This window comes from Notamacropus eugenii, chromosome 2 (genome assembly GCF_028372415.1).
Source record: "Notamacropus eugenii isolate mMacEug1 chromosome 2, mMacEug1.pri_v2, whole genome shotgun sequence".
Taxonomy (NCBI): Eukaryota; Metazoa; Chordata; class Mammalia; order Diprotodontia; family Macropodidae; genus Notamacropus; species Notamacropus eugenii.
The window spans coordinates 336,072,468-336,085,596 of NC_092873.1; the positions used below are offsets into that span (position 1 = coordinate 336,072,468).

At 38.9% G+C, this 13,129-nt stretch overlaps 1 pseudogene; it reads right to left on the minus strand.

The window, feature by feature from the left end:
• Positions 1-5,352: 5,352 nt before the first annotated feature.
• On the minus strand, positions 5,353-6,038 carry LOC140523040 (smoothelin-like protein 2 pseudogene; annotated as a pseudogene).
• Between the last annotated feature and the right edge of the window lie 7,091 nt (positions 6,039-13,129).

The window sequence follows — 13,129 nt, forward strand, 5'->3', positions numbered from 1 at the left end:
TTCTTATTTATAACTCATAAGACCTTGCTTACTATTAGGTTAGTTGGAGGAAAAAAGAAAGAGAGAGAGAAAGAGAGAGAGAGAGAGAGAGAGTGCACAGGGTGAGTTTGATATGAAGGAATGATATTTAAAAAAATAAAATTAAGGGGTGAGAGGAATATATTGGGAGGAGAAAGGGAGAGATAGAATGGGGTAGATTATCTCACCTTAAAGAGGCAAGAAAAAAGTTTCACAAAGGAGAGGAAGAGGGGAGAGGTAAGATGGAATGAGTGAACGTTTCTCTCATCAGATTTGGCTTAAGGAGCGAATAACATACACACTCATGGGTATCTTGCACTACAGGAAAATAAGGGGAAGGGGATGGGGAATGATAGAAGGGAGGGCAGATTGAGGAAGGAGGTAGTCATAATCAAACACTTTCAAAAAGGGATAAGGTCAAAACTGAAAATACAGTAAGTGGGGAGCAGGATAGGATGGAGGGAAATATAGTTAGTCTTTCACAACATGACTATTATCGAAGTGTTTTGCATAACTATACACATGCATAACCAATATTGAATGGCTTGCCTTCTTAATGAGCATGGATGGAGAGGGAAGAAGGATGAAAATTTGGAAATCAAAGTTTTAAAAACAAATGTGATAAATTGTTTTTACATGCTACTGGGAAATGATATACAGGCAATGGGATATAGAAATCTATAGTGCCCTATAAGAAAGTAAGAGTGAAGGGTATGAGGGGCGATAAAAGGGAAGGCAGACTGGTCAATAAGGTAAACAAAATGCATGCCATATCAGAGTGAGGGAGGGCAGATTTGGGAAGAAAATCTGAAATTCAAAATCATGTGGAAATGGATGTTGAAAACTAAAAACAAATGAATTAAAGAATAAAAATATTAAAAAGTTAATTATGCCTACTATTAATTAATAAAATGAATATTAGTTGGGGTTTATGAATTATAATGCTAGGAGTACAGAACCACAGGTATCCTCTGAGGATGCAACCAGAGTTATAACACTTAAAGAAGGAGCCCAAAGAAACATGCTATAATAAAATTACAGAAACTTTCAGTCAAGAGAACTTTGCAAAATCATATAATCTGATTCCTTCTCCCATATAGACCCCTCTATTATCAAATCAGATATTCAAATCCTCTTCAGAATCACTTTTCTCTGAAGTGTTTTGTAAAGTGTAAATGATGTTAAGGCACTGTAAAATTGCAATTCATCTTCACTTTTGTCTTCCCCTTTCTTCGCTTCCTTCTAATCATAGTTGTTGGCAAGGTTATATCAATATCCTTAACCCACCACAAAGCTGACACTGCTTAAAGAATTTTTGTGATTGCCCTCCAAAATAAAAGACAGATGGCAGGAGCCATATATGGCTCTCGTTCACTTTGCTCTCCATTGCCTTATTCTCTTTCCTCACACTTCCCATAGCCACATTCTTAACTAATTTTTAATATTAAATGATCTTTGGCAAGGTGAACTACAAATTTGGACTGTTCCTCTGAAGTGAAGCACATGTAAATGTAATATTACATGGACTCTTGCACATTTCCCTTATGGATAGGATGACCCTTTTAAATACTTTGGTATAGGGAACTCTCAGATAAGAAAATTCTTATTTTCCTCACATATTAGTGAAGAAGCATATAGAAAGTGAAAAACATATGCTTAAACCTGTACTTAGATTTAATCAGAACCATTTCTGAAGGTGAACAGCATTTTTTCCATTTTATTTATTTTTAGTTTTCAACATTCATTTCCACAAGATTTTGAGTTTCAAATTTTCTCATCTCTCCCCTTCCCCCACCCCAAAACACTGTGCATTCTGATTACCCCTTCCACCCTCCTTTCTATCACACTCTTCCCTTCCCTTATCCCCATCTTCTCTCTTTTCTTGTAGGGCAAGATAGATTTCTATACCCCATTACCTGTATTTCTTATTTCCCAGTTACATGCAAAAACAATTCTCAACATTCATTCCTAAAACTTTGAGTTTCAACTTCTTTCCCTTCCTCCCTCCACACCCAACTCCAGTGAGAAGGCAAGCAATTCAATATAGGCTACATGTGTAGTTTTGATAAAGACTTCCATAATAGTCATGCCATAAAAGACTATATTTCCCTCCATCTTATCCTGCTCCTCCCCGCCATTTATTCTGGTCTCTCTTTTGACCTTACCCCTCCCCAAAAGTGTTCACTTCTAATTATGCCCCCCCCCTCATTTGTGCTCCCTTCTATCATCCCCCTCAACTTCCATTTATCCCCTTCTCCTCTGCTTTCCTGTAGTGTAAGATAAATTTTCATACCAAATTGAGTGTGCATGTTATTCCCTCCTTAAACCATATGTGATGAGAGTAAGCTTAACTTTTTCCTTCTCACCTCCCCCCTTTTCACTCCATTGAAAAAGCTTTTTCTTACCTTTTTTATGAGAGATAATTTGGCCCATTTCATTTCTCCCTTTCTCCTCCTATTATATTCCTCTCTCACTCCTTAATTTTACTTTTTTACATATCATCCATTCCTATTCTACTCACCTTGTGCTCTGTGTGTGTGTGTGTGTGTGTGTGTGTGTGATCCCTCCAACTACCTAAACACTGAGAAAAGCTTCACGAGTTACAAATATTATTTTTCCATGTAGGAATGTAAACAGTTCAACTTTAGTAAATCCCTTATGATTTCTCTTTCCAGTTTACTTTTTCATGCTTCTCTTGATTCTTGTGTTTGAAAGTCAGATTTTTCTATTCAGATCTGGTCTTTTTGCTAGGAATTCTTAAAAGTCTTCTATTTCTCTGAACTACCATTTTTCCCCTTGAAGTATTATACTCAGTTTTGCTGGGTAGGTGATTCATGGTTTTAATCTCAGTTCCTTTGACTTCTTGATCATATTCCAAGCCTTTTGATCCCTTAATGTAGAAGCTGCCAAATCCTGTGTTGTGCTGATTGTATTTTCACAATACTCAAATTATTTCTTTCAGGCTGCTTGCAATATTTTCTCCTTGACCTTGGAACAGTATTCCAAGTTTTTCTTTTTGAAACTCTTTCAGGAGGTGATCAATGAATTCTTTTAATGTTTATTTTACCCTCTGCTTCCAGAATATCAGGGGAATTTTCCTTAATAATTTCATGAAAGATGATATCTAGGCTCTTTTTCTGATCATGGCTTTCAGGTAGTCCAATAATTTTAAAACTGTCTTTCCTGGATCTACTTTCCAGGTCAGTTGTTTTTCTAATAGGATATTTCACATTGTCTTCTATTTTTTCATTCTTTTGGTTTTTGTTTTGTTATTTCTCATAAAGTCATTAGCTTCCATCTCTTCCATTCTAATTTTTAAAGAACTATTTTCTTCAGTGAGCTTTTGAACCTCCTTTTCCATCTGGCTAATTCTGTTTTTTAAACCATTCTTCTTCTCATTGGTTTTTTGGGCCTCTTTTGCCATTTGAGATGGTCTATTTTTAAAGTTGTTAATTTCTTCACCATTTTTGGGGTCTCCTTTAGCAAGCTATTGACTCACTTTTCGTGATTTTCTTGCATTGCTCTCATTTCTCTTCCCAATTTTTCACCCACCTCTCTTACTTGATTTTCAAATTCTTTTTGAGCTCTTTCATCCCTGAGACCATAGCATATTTATTTTGGAGGCTTTGTATGTAGAAGCTTTGACTTTTAGGTCTTCCTCTGGTGGTATGAATAGTTCTTCTTCATCTGAAAGGGTGGAAGAAAATACCTGCTTACCAAGAAAATAACCTTCTATGGTGTTATTCTTTTTCCTTTTTTGGGGCATTTTCCCCAGCCAGTTACTTGACTTTGGAGTTCTTCGTCAAGAGGAAGGTATACTCTGGGGACCTGTAAGTTCTCAGTTCCTCAACATAGCATAATCAAGGGAGAGGAATTTATCCCTCTCCTGACCTACACTCTGGTCTGGGAGCAACTACAAGCACTATTTTCTGCCCAGGATCTGCCAGTAGAATTCCCTCTACCGAGCCTCCACCAGCTCTACCACACTAGCCAGTCCTCCTCCTCACCCCAGGGTTGCCACTCAGGGCTGGCATGCAGATCAGCAGCTGATTTCCCCAGGGTCTTTAGGCCAGGGCTCCAACAACAGAAGCTGCTACTGCTTAGGGCTGGGGCTAGACCACTGCTTTACCTTCTCACCCAGGTGAAAGAGCTTTCTCATTGACCTTTGAAGCTGCCTTTGGCATTTGTGGGTTAAGGAATCTGAGAATCGCTGCTACTACTGGTGTTGCCTTGAAGCCTGCTCTAGTCCAGTCCCCCCCATGTGGAGGCCAAGGCTGGGCTGCTCTCTGCTCTGAATCTGGTGTGATAGACCTTTCCTGTCGGCCTTCCAGGCTGCCTTAGGCTGGAAATTTCTTTCACTGTCATTTTGTGGCTTTTGCTGTTCTAGAATTTGTTTAAAGTCATTTTTTACAGGTATTTTATGGGTTGTGGGGAGAGAGTTGTTAGAGGTGTGTCCTTCTACTCCACCATTTTGACACTGCCTCCAATAGCATTTTTTTTTAATCATGGATCCTCTGATACTTCATTTTCACAATCCCAACTATATCTTAGTCATTTTCAGATGGACTTTCTGATGCACATCAAATAGAACACGTCAAAAACTAAACCCAGAAGCTTCCCACAGTCTCAAATCAATTCCTAAGTTTCTGAAGTCTTTTAGAGGCACCCCCTTTGTTCATACTTTTCTCCCATAAGTTTTAAACTGGAAAGGCATTCTTAATCTTCTCTGTCTTTCAATCCTCACATCCAACCAACTTCCAACTCTTGGAAGCTATGACATTTGGTGCATAAATGTTTACTATTATTATTTCTTCATTGTCTATAGTTCATTTTAGCAAGATGCAGCTTGCTGTTTATCGTTTTAAATTAGAGCTTTTTTTTTTGAGCCTGGGGGTACATTTTTTATGTACAGACAGGCATCAACAGAGGTCATATCACCTCATAAACATCTGTAGTAGCCCTCTAAAAAGAGAGCAGCCATCCCCAGCCCGCCAGCCCTGGCCCCCAGGGAGGGAAGCCCAGCCACATCTTGGGCACTCAGTGGAGGGGGCTTTGACATTGAATTCACAGCAGGCTCCACAGCTGGACTGGGGTACACCACCATAAAGACACTTTGTACTAATGCCCCTGAAAAACTAAGGGCCACCTCAGCCTTTCCCATTCTGGACTCTCCTGGGGAAGGGGGTGATTTCATAACACCAATATCTGCATCCTTTCTCCTCCTGCTCCAGTTCAGGAATGCCACTATCATTGCTGTCCCCATGTATGGAAGGGACTGACCTAGAGGGTCTGCAGGATCTTCTGGGACAGCCTTAGGCATGCAGGTCCAGGACATCACTCTAAGCACCTTAAGTGATCATACAGGGCACTGCACATATGTGAAGACACATAAGGAGTCTGGTTTGTGATCCATCACCATCATGCAGTGTACCTCAAAAAAGGAAGCGGTAGCACTGGACTAGGTTCTCAGCCATGGCAAAGGCCAGCTCATAGTTCTTGTTCTTCTCACTGGGGTCCAAGGAGTTATAGTCAAAGGTTTCTGGAAAGAAGGATTCGATGAGGGTGCAGAAGGCCATGCCATCTCTTCACCTACAGGACAAGTTTTGAAGGTCGACGTTCTAGTAACCATTGGTCTTAGAGCAGCACCATTCCCAAAGCATGTGCTTGATGCTCGTTGCAGTGGCCACACCAAAGCTCTGTGAGCATTTGAGCTTGGCCTGTGACTCTCCTCAGCCCTTGCCAGCATCTTGTTCCCATTTCTCAAAGAGTGCTTTACGGACCCAAGCCCTGCAGGTTCCACCACAGCTTTTTGAATCTCACCAACTCCCTGCGAGGCTCCACTTGCTGATGGCTGGTAGTGGTGGGGATGGCGATTTGGGAGGGGCCACCTGCTGGAATCTTCGTTTGTTGTTGAATGAGGCATTGATTATCCCAAAGCTGGTGTTCCTGAGGCTCTTCTCTGGCTGGCCAGAGGTCTTCACTGATTCACTGGGGCTTGTGTTGTGCCTTTGGTTAGCCATGGAGGCCCCAGAGCAGGACACGTTTGGGGGCACGATTTCCCCTGATTATTGCAGTGAGTGACTGGTGGGGCATTCAAAGAGACACTCTGGGGGAGGAGAGGGGTGGCTGGAAGGGCTTAAGGAGCTCGGCCCTCACCTGATGCCTGTTTTCTGTGACTGAGTCATTGGAGACTCTCTTCACTTCTGAATCATCCCGTTCTTCCTGATCCAGGCTGTGCCCATGGCCTAAGAATCATGAGGCCCATGGGATGAAGGGATGCTGGTCTGACCAGGGGTTCAGACCCTCTGTCCAGGGGCAGTACTATGACCAGAGCCAGCACCTCCATGTGGCATGCCAGTTGCCCCAGATGGACCCTTAGCCACTGCTCTGCTTGTTAGCCAAGGTGAGTATCAGTGCCCTGCCCTCCCCAGCACTTTGACCATGCAGTGCTCCACAGCCATGTTGGAAGCCCTCATGCAGCCCTGCAGGTGCCTTGTCAGACTCAAACCTGAGCCCTTGCCACAGCAGGCTTCTCTCCTGACATGCTCTCCATGTCCTGGCCATTCCACCCTGGGCTCTGCACAGGACTTCACCAATTACATCTATTTTTGTTTATGCTTTGTCTGAGATCATGATTGCTACCTCTGACTTTTTTTTTTTTTACTTCAACTGAAGCATAATAGATTCAGCTCCAGCCCCTAATTTTAACTGTATGTGTTTCTCTTTCAAGTCTGTTTCTTATAAACAACATATCATTGAATTCAGGTGTCTAATCCATTCTGCTAATTGCTTCTGTTTTATGGGTGAATTCATCCTATTCACATTCACAGTTATGAAGCCCAACTGTGAATTTCCCTCCATTCTGTTTTCTTCTATTTTATCCTTTTTTTTTTTGTCCTACCCCTCCCCAAAAGTCTGTTTTGCTTCTTTCTTAATCTCTCTTTCCTTTATTATTCTCTCTTCCCCTTCCCTTTTTACTTCTCTCTTGTGTAAGGTAAATTTCTAAACCCAAAAGAGTGTTAATGTGTGTTTTTAGTCCTTTTAACCAACTCAGATGAGTGTGAGGTTCCAGAATTGGCCCCCTCCAAATACCATTTCCCCCTCCACTCTAAAAGATGTTCTTTGGGCATCTCTTCTATGTGAAAAAACTTTCTCATTATTCTTTTCTTTTCCCTCTTCTTCCAATGTATCCCTCTTTCTAATGAATCCATTTTTTTACATTATCCCAACATAATTGCCTCAATCCTATAACCCTCTATATAGTCCTTCCAATTGTGTTAATAGGTTTTTTTTATAGTTACATGAATCATCTTTGAATATAGAAATGTAAGTAGTTGAACAGTATAGAGTTCCTTGTGGTTTCTCGTTTACTTTTTAATGCTTTCTTAAATTTTAAATTTGGAAGTCAAATTATCTATTCATCTCTATTTTGCTTTATTTTTTAGATCAGGAATATTTGAACGTCCTCTATGTCACTAAATATCCATTTTTACCTCTTGAAGGATTACACTTAGTTTTTCTGGGCAGATTTTTCTTGGTTGTAATACTAGTTCCTTTGCCTTCAAAATATCATATTTTGAACCCTATGCTCTTTAACAAGGTAGTTACCAAATTTTGTGTGAGTCTGTCTGTGGTACATTTTATTTGAATAGTTTCTTTCTAGATGCTTGAATTATTTTCTCTGACCTTTTGGATTTGCCTGTAATATTCCCGGGAGTTTTTATTTGGGAATCTATTTCTGAGGATGTTTGGTGGATTCTTTCAATTTCTATTTTACCTTCTGATTCTAGGATATAAGAGGAATTCTTCTTTATAATTTCTTGAAACATGATGGCTAGGTTATTTTTAAATCAATGACTTTCAGACTACTTAATAATTTTTAAAATATCTCTCCTCTTTCTTCCAAGTAATTTTTTTTCTGGTAGATAATTCATATTTTATTCTATTTTCATTCTTTTTACTTTGTTTTATTACTACTTGATATCTCATAAAAACCATTAACTTCCACATGTCCAATTCCTCAGTGAGTTTCTGTACCTCTTTTTCCATTCGACTAATTCTGCTTTTTAAAGTGTTATTTTCATCAGTGAAGTTTTGTTACTCTTTTTTCTAGATGGTTTATTTTTGCTTTTAAGGTATTCTTTTTTTGGTATTTTTGTGCCTCTTTTAGTGAGATGTTAATTATCTTTTCATAATTTTCTTCCATCATTATCATTTCTTTTACCAATTTTTGCTCTACCTCTTTTATTTGATTTTTAAAGTCTTTTATTTTTAACTCTTCCAGGAATTCTCACTGGGCTTGTGTCAAATTCATATTTTTCTTTGAGGCTTTGCATGTAGCTATTTTGACATCATTATCTTCTTGTGAGTTTGTGTCTTGACCTTTCCTGTCACCATAATAGCTTTTCCCAGTCAGGTCCTATTTTTGTTGTTTGTTCATTTTTCATCTCAGTTCTTGACCTTGAACTTTATATTGAAGTCAGACTCTGTTCCCTAGCATGTCAGGATGGAACAGTTCCAAACTTCAGACGTTTTTGTTCTACTGTTTTCAGAATCAGTCATCAGGCTTTGAATGCTTTCAGTGCTTCTAAGGTGATGTTATATGGGGAGAAGTGTGACCATTGCTCTCTTGTGACAAAATCATTCTGTTTCTCAAGGTTTCTGATTCCTTGTGATTGTGAAGGATGCTACTTCTCAGGGCATCCAATTCTTTGCGTCAGCAAGCACTCCTCTCCACCCTGGAACTGATCTGGAAGTGGGTATAGACAATGGAACTACCAAATAGTGCCTTGTGTTATGCCTACTGCTATGGTAGGGGTCCCCTGTAATCTCTTTCTCACCATTTTTATGATCCCCTTACCATGTCTTGTTCAAGAGCTCCTAAAGTTGGTGCTGCTACCATTGCCATGTCCAAGGTCCACTTCAGTGTTGCCATCATGTGGGCTCTAGGCCTGAGCCTACTGCAGTGCCACAGACCTCTCTTTCTAATCTCCTAAATTGTCTTGAGCTGGGCAGTTGTTTCATCCTGACCTTTTTTTCCTCTGGTGCTCCAGAATTCAATTTGAGGTATTATTTTAACTTTGTTTGGAAGGGAGAGCTCAGTTATAGTGCTTCCCATACTCTACCATGTTAGCTCCATACCTGAAATTCCTTTTATTTATAAATGTTAGCACCTTTTTTGCAACTTACTTTCTGAGATGGTTGCTGAGAACACTCAGATTTGATGATTTTCCCAGGATGACACAGGCAGTATGCATCAGAGGTGAGATGATGAACTCAAGTCTTCTTGGTTTTGAGGTCAGTCCTTGATCCATTACAACACACTGCCTCTGTGATAACATTGTAAATATTTCTCACTATTTTAACAAAAGTTGTGAGGAGAAAGGAATATCAGTTTAAATCTATGTGCCTTCCAGATTGGTCTCTTGAGAAGCTTTAGTTTATAGGTTCCCATATTTTTATTTAGATGATGAATGTTCCTATATTAATTATTTTTTTTCATTTAGCACATTAATTATTAACAACAAAATTCAATAAAAAAGTGAATAGCATGTTGACCCTGATAAACAAAACATACCATTAAGTAGGGAAGATGAATTAAGTGTACATACACAAATGTGTGTCTTATGCTTAAATTGCAATGCAGAATATGATACATTCACCAAACAGAAGTAGCGAGCATTATAAGAATAAGTAGTGTTAAATGAGTATTCTGAAGAAGAGATCATATAGAGAAGACTTTGTATTAGCATTTGAATTTTGCCTTGAATAGGTAACAAAATTTCATCAGGCACAGATATAAGGAAAAGTATATCAAGAAATGAATAGCGCCATCATAGGTATGGTGATGGAGAAGCACAAGAGCCTGAGCAGGAACAGCAGAGATTTTGTCTTTCTCAAAAATTAAGAGTAATGAGGACTAAAACTGTGATGTCAGTGTCATAGGACATTTTCAAGTGAAGAAATCTTAACTAACAATGTAGGTCTATACCATCTCTGCAACTCATCTTCTCTGAAAGTTATGTAGAACACTGAGAAGTTAAGTGATGTATCTAAGGTCATATAGCCAGCAGGTAATTGAAGCAAGATTTGAACTCATTCCCTACTGAATTCTAGGACAGATCTCCATCCACTACAACTTAAACTGCAAAAAATAGCTTGTGGGAAGTAAGCCTTAAAAGGCATATTGAGGACTGATTGGGAAGAGTCTTGGATTCCTAGCTAAGAACTAAGAACCATATACAGTTGGCATTGAGAAAAATGGGGGGAGTTGAAGGTTTCTGAGCAGGGAATGCTGACAACAGGGTTTCTAAGCATTAAGAATTATTCTGTGTAGGACAAATAGGTGCAGAATTGTTATGGTGTTGTATAGGACATAGAGGGGCCTGGAGAACTAGAAATGGGAAGAATATAAGTGAACAACTGTAGTAGTCTAAATGGAAGTAAATGCATGCAGGACAAAGAATCACCGGGACTTGGAAGCTGATTGGATGTGAAGATTGAGAGACAGACAGAGAAGACTGAATGACAGCTTTCCAGTTTCAAGCTTACGGAAAAAGTGGAAGAAACTGGAAACTTAGAAATCGATTTGAAAAGGGAAGTTTCTGGGTTTATTTTTGGACATGCTATATTTTATATGCCATCAATAAATTCATTTGGAAATGACCACTATAGAGGTCTAGTCCAATCCCTTCATTATGTTGCATGTTCTTATCAATGTATGTGTTATATCTCCCTAGTAGTATATAAACCTCTTGAGGGTAGAAACTTTTTTTTCTTACTTTTACAGGGTCCAACCCAGTGCCTTACACTTAGTAGGTATTGAATAAATGTTTGTTGGATTGGACTGGATTGCATTGTATGATGAGGAAACTGAGGCCCAGAAAGGATGAGTGATTTCTCTAGAATCGCACTCATAATAAGTGATATGATTAGATTCTATGACTTTTCAACTCAGTATAGGGATCAAAAAGCTCATAGCAGAGTAAGAATGACAATGTCTGAGCATAGTAAAATGCCTTTATTGCACAGTCTGGAAATAACTTCTAGATATAGGCTCTGCTCTGTTAGGTTTAGAACAAAGGGGATCCTCTCAGCACCTCAAGATTACTATAGACAGAGAAAGTGACAGAGATAATACTCCTGAGAAATAAATCTTTGGTTTGGAGGGAAATTGTGGAAGAGTAAAAAAAATAGTATATGTGTATATATATATGTATATGTGTGTATGTATATCCAAATGTAGCCTTTTACCTGATTTAAACGGTAACCCACTGTCAGCCTTAGAAATAAAATCATGACATTATTGTCTTTGGAGGAGTAGAGGAGGCTCCAACTTTATAGCACTTTAGGAAATTAAACCAGTCTGACTTGTAAACAAAAGATGGTAAGTTATCTTGGTGACATGTCTGCACCATAATTACCATTATAACTGAGTGCTTAACTGATTGCAGATGTATTAAAAGTACTCTTTCCACTAATGGTTTTTGGGAAAAAAGAAAAAAATAAACATTTTTCAACTAGTAAAATGAACAATTGAAAAATATGATATGAGGATGACAGAATGTAAATTGACCAGGAGTCCCTTTTTTTTTATCCTCTTTCTTTCCTGACTGCCCCTAAAGGGAACTTTATAAATGGAAATAATAGTCTTGGTCTCCATATTGTCTCATTGGCATCCTTTTTCCTCTTGGACTCTTCAGAATTTTGCTTCTAAAGTCCATAGTGGCACCAAAACCTTAGGTTCTTAACTATGTAAACTAAACATGGAGTGGTGATGATATCATTCTAGGCACCTACCAAGAAGCAAATGTTTGAGGCTATTTCCAGTGCAGCTCTCTTTTTCCTGCAGTACCTCAGAGTAACCAGGCATTCAGGGTGGAGGCTAAGATAAGTCTTGCTTTACTAGGATTATAGTTATTCTCCATTTGAAAGGGGAAAACAAGAGTCTAATGAATGCAAAATAAGGTTCAACCCTAGAAATTGAGTACAAGATGCCATTGCATTTGGGACTACATTTGGGAAAAGTTTCCAGCTTTGAGAAAAGATAAATGCTGTTCCAGTCTCTTTTCAGGGAAAAGATCTTGAAGGGAGAAAGGATCTTGGGAAGAAGTTTCAAATATGCTCCTATTTCCTGTTTGCTGCACTAGAGATTTCTGGGAATTACTCCTTGGGTGAAATTGGGGACATTTTCACAGATCTGAAGGGTCTTAGCCAACATAATCCCTGGTATAGTATAATCTGCATAACTTCTCCAAGTTCTGATTGCTAGTGACTAGGATAAATGGGTATTGTGATGGTCTTTATGTAACTGGCTTTTGATAAGAAGGGAGTCAAGTCTTTGTATATAGCTTGGGATACTCCTTCACAAGAAATATTGACCAGGAAAACTTTAAACATAGAAAGTTTTACCTAGACTAACAACATTTAGGGGAACAGATGAATATCATTCCAGTACGGCTTTCCCTCACTGAGGAGAACAGAGCAGGACAACACCATGGCCCTAATTTTCTGCTCCTATGCTGGCAAGATTCAAGTTCTCCCTTGGAGAGAGATGGGTGAGATTTCAGAGATTTCTATGTATGGCTTCCTGAGAGCTGAATTTAGACAGACTCCTATGGACATGGGACATAACTTCCTGAGTAATACACAGATAAAAGCATGCGTGTGCGCGCGCACACACACACACACACACACACACACACACACCCCTTTTATATTAGCTAACATTTAGATAATACTTTAAGATTTGCAAAAACACTTCACATTTATTATCTCATTTGATCCTCACAAAAACTTTATGAAGTAGATGCTATTATCCCTATTTTGCAGATGAGGAAACTGAGGCAAAAAGAGACTAAGTGACCTTTCCAGCATCACATAGATAGTAAGTATCTGATAGAGGTCTTCCTGACTTCAAGTTCAATACCAGCTACCTAGCTGTCTTAGAGGGTTTTCATCTTCTTTAATTGGATTTAGTGAGTTCAGTCTGTGGAAGACAAACCTAATGTATCCTTGACATTCCTGCGTGCACCATGCTTGTACTCATATTCTTGAATATTCTTATATTTAAGTTTTTAATCCACGTATATTTCATAGGATTTAGAGATTA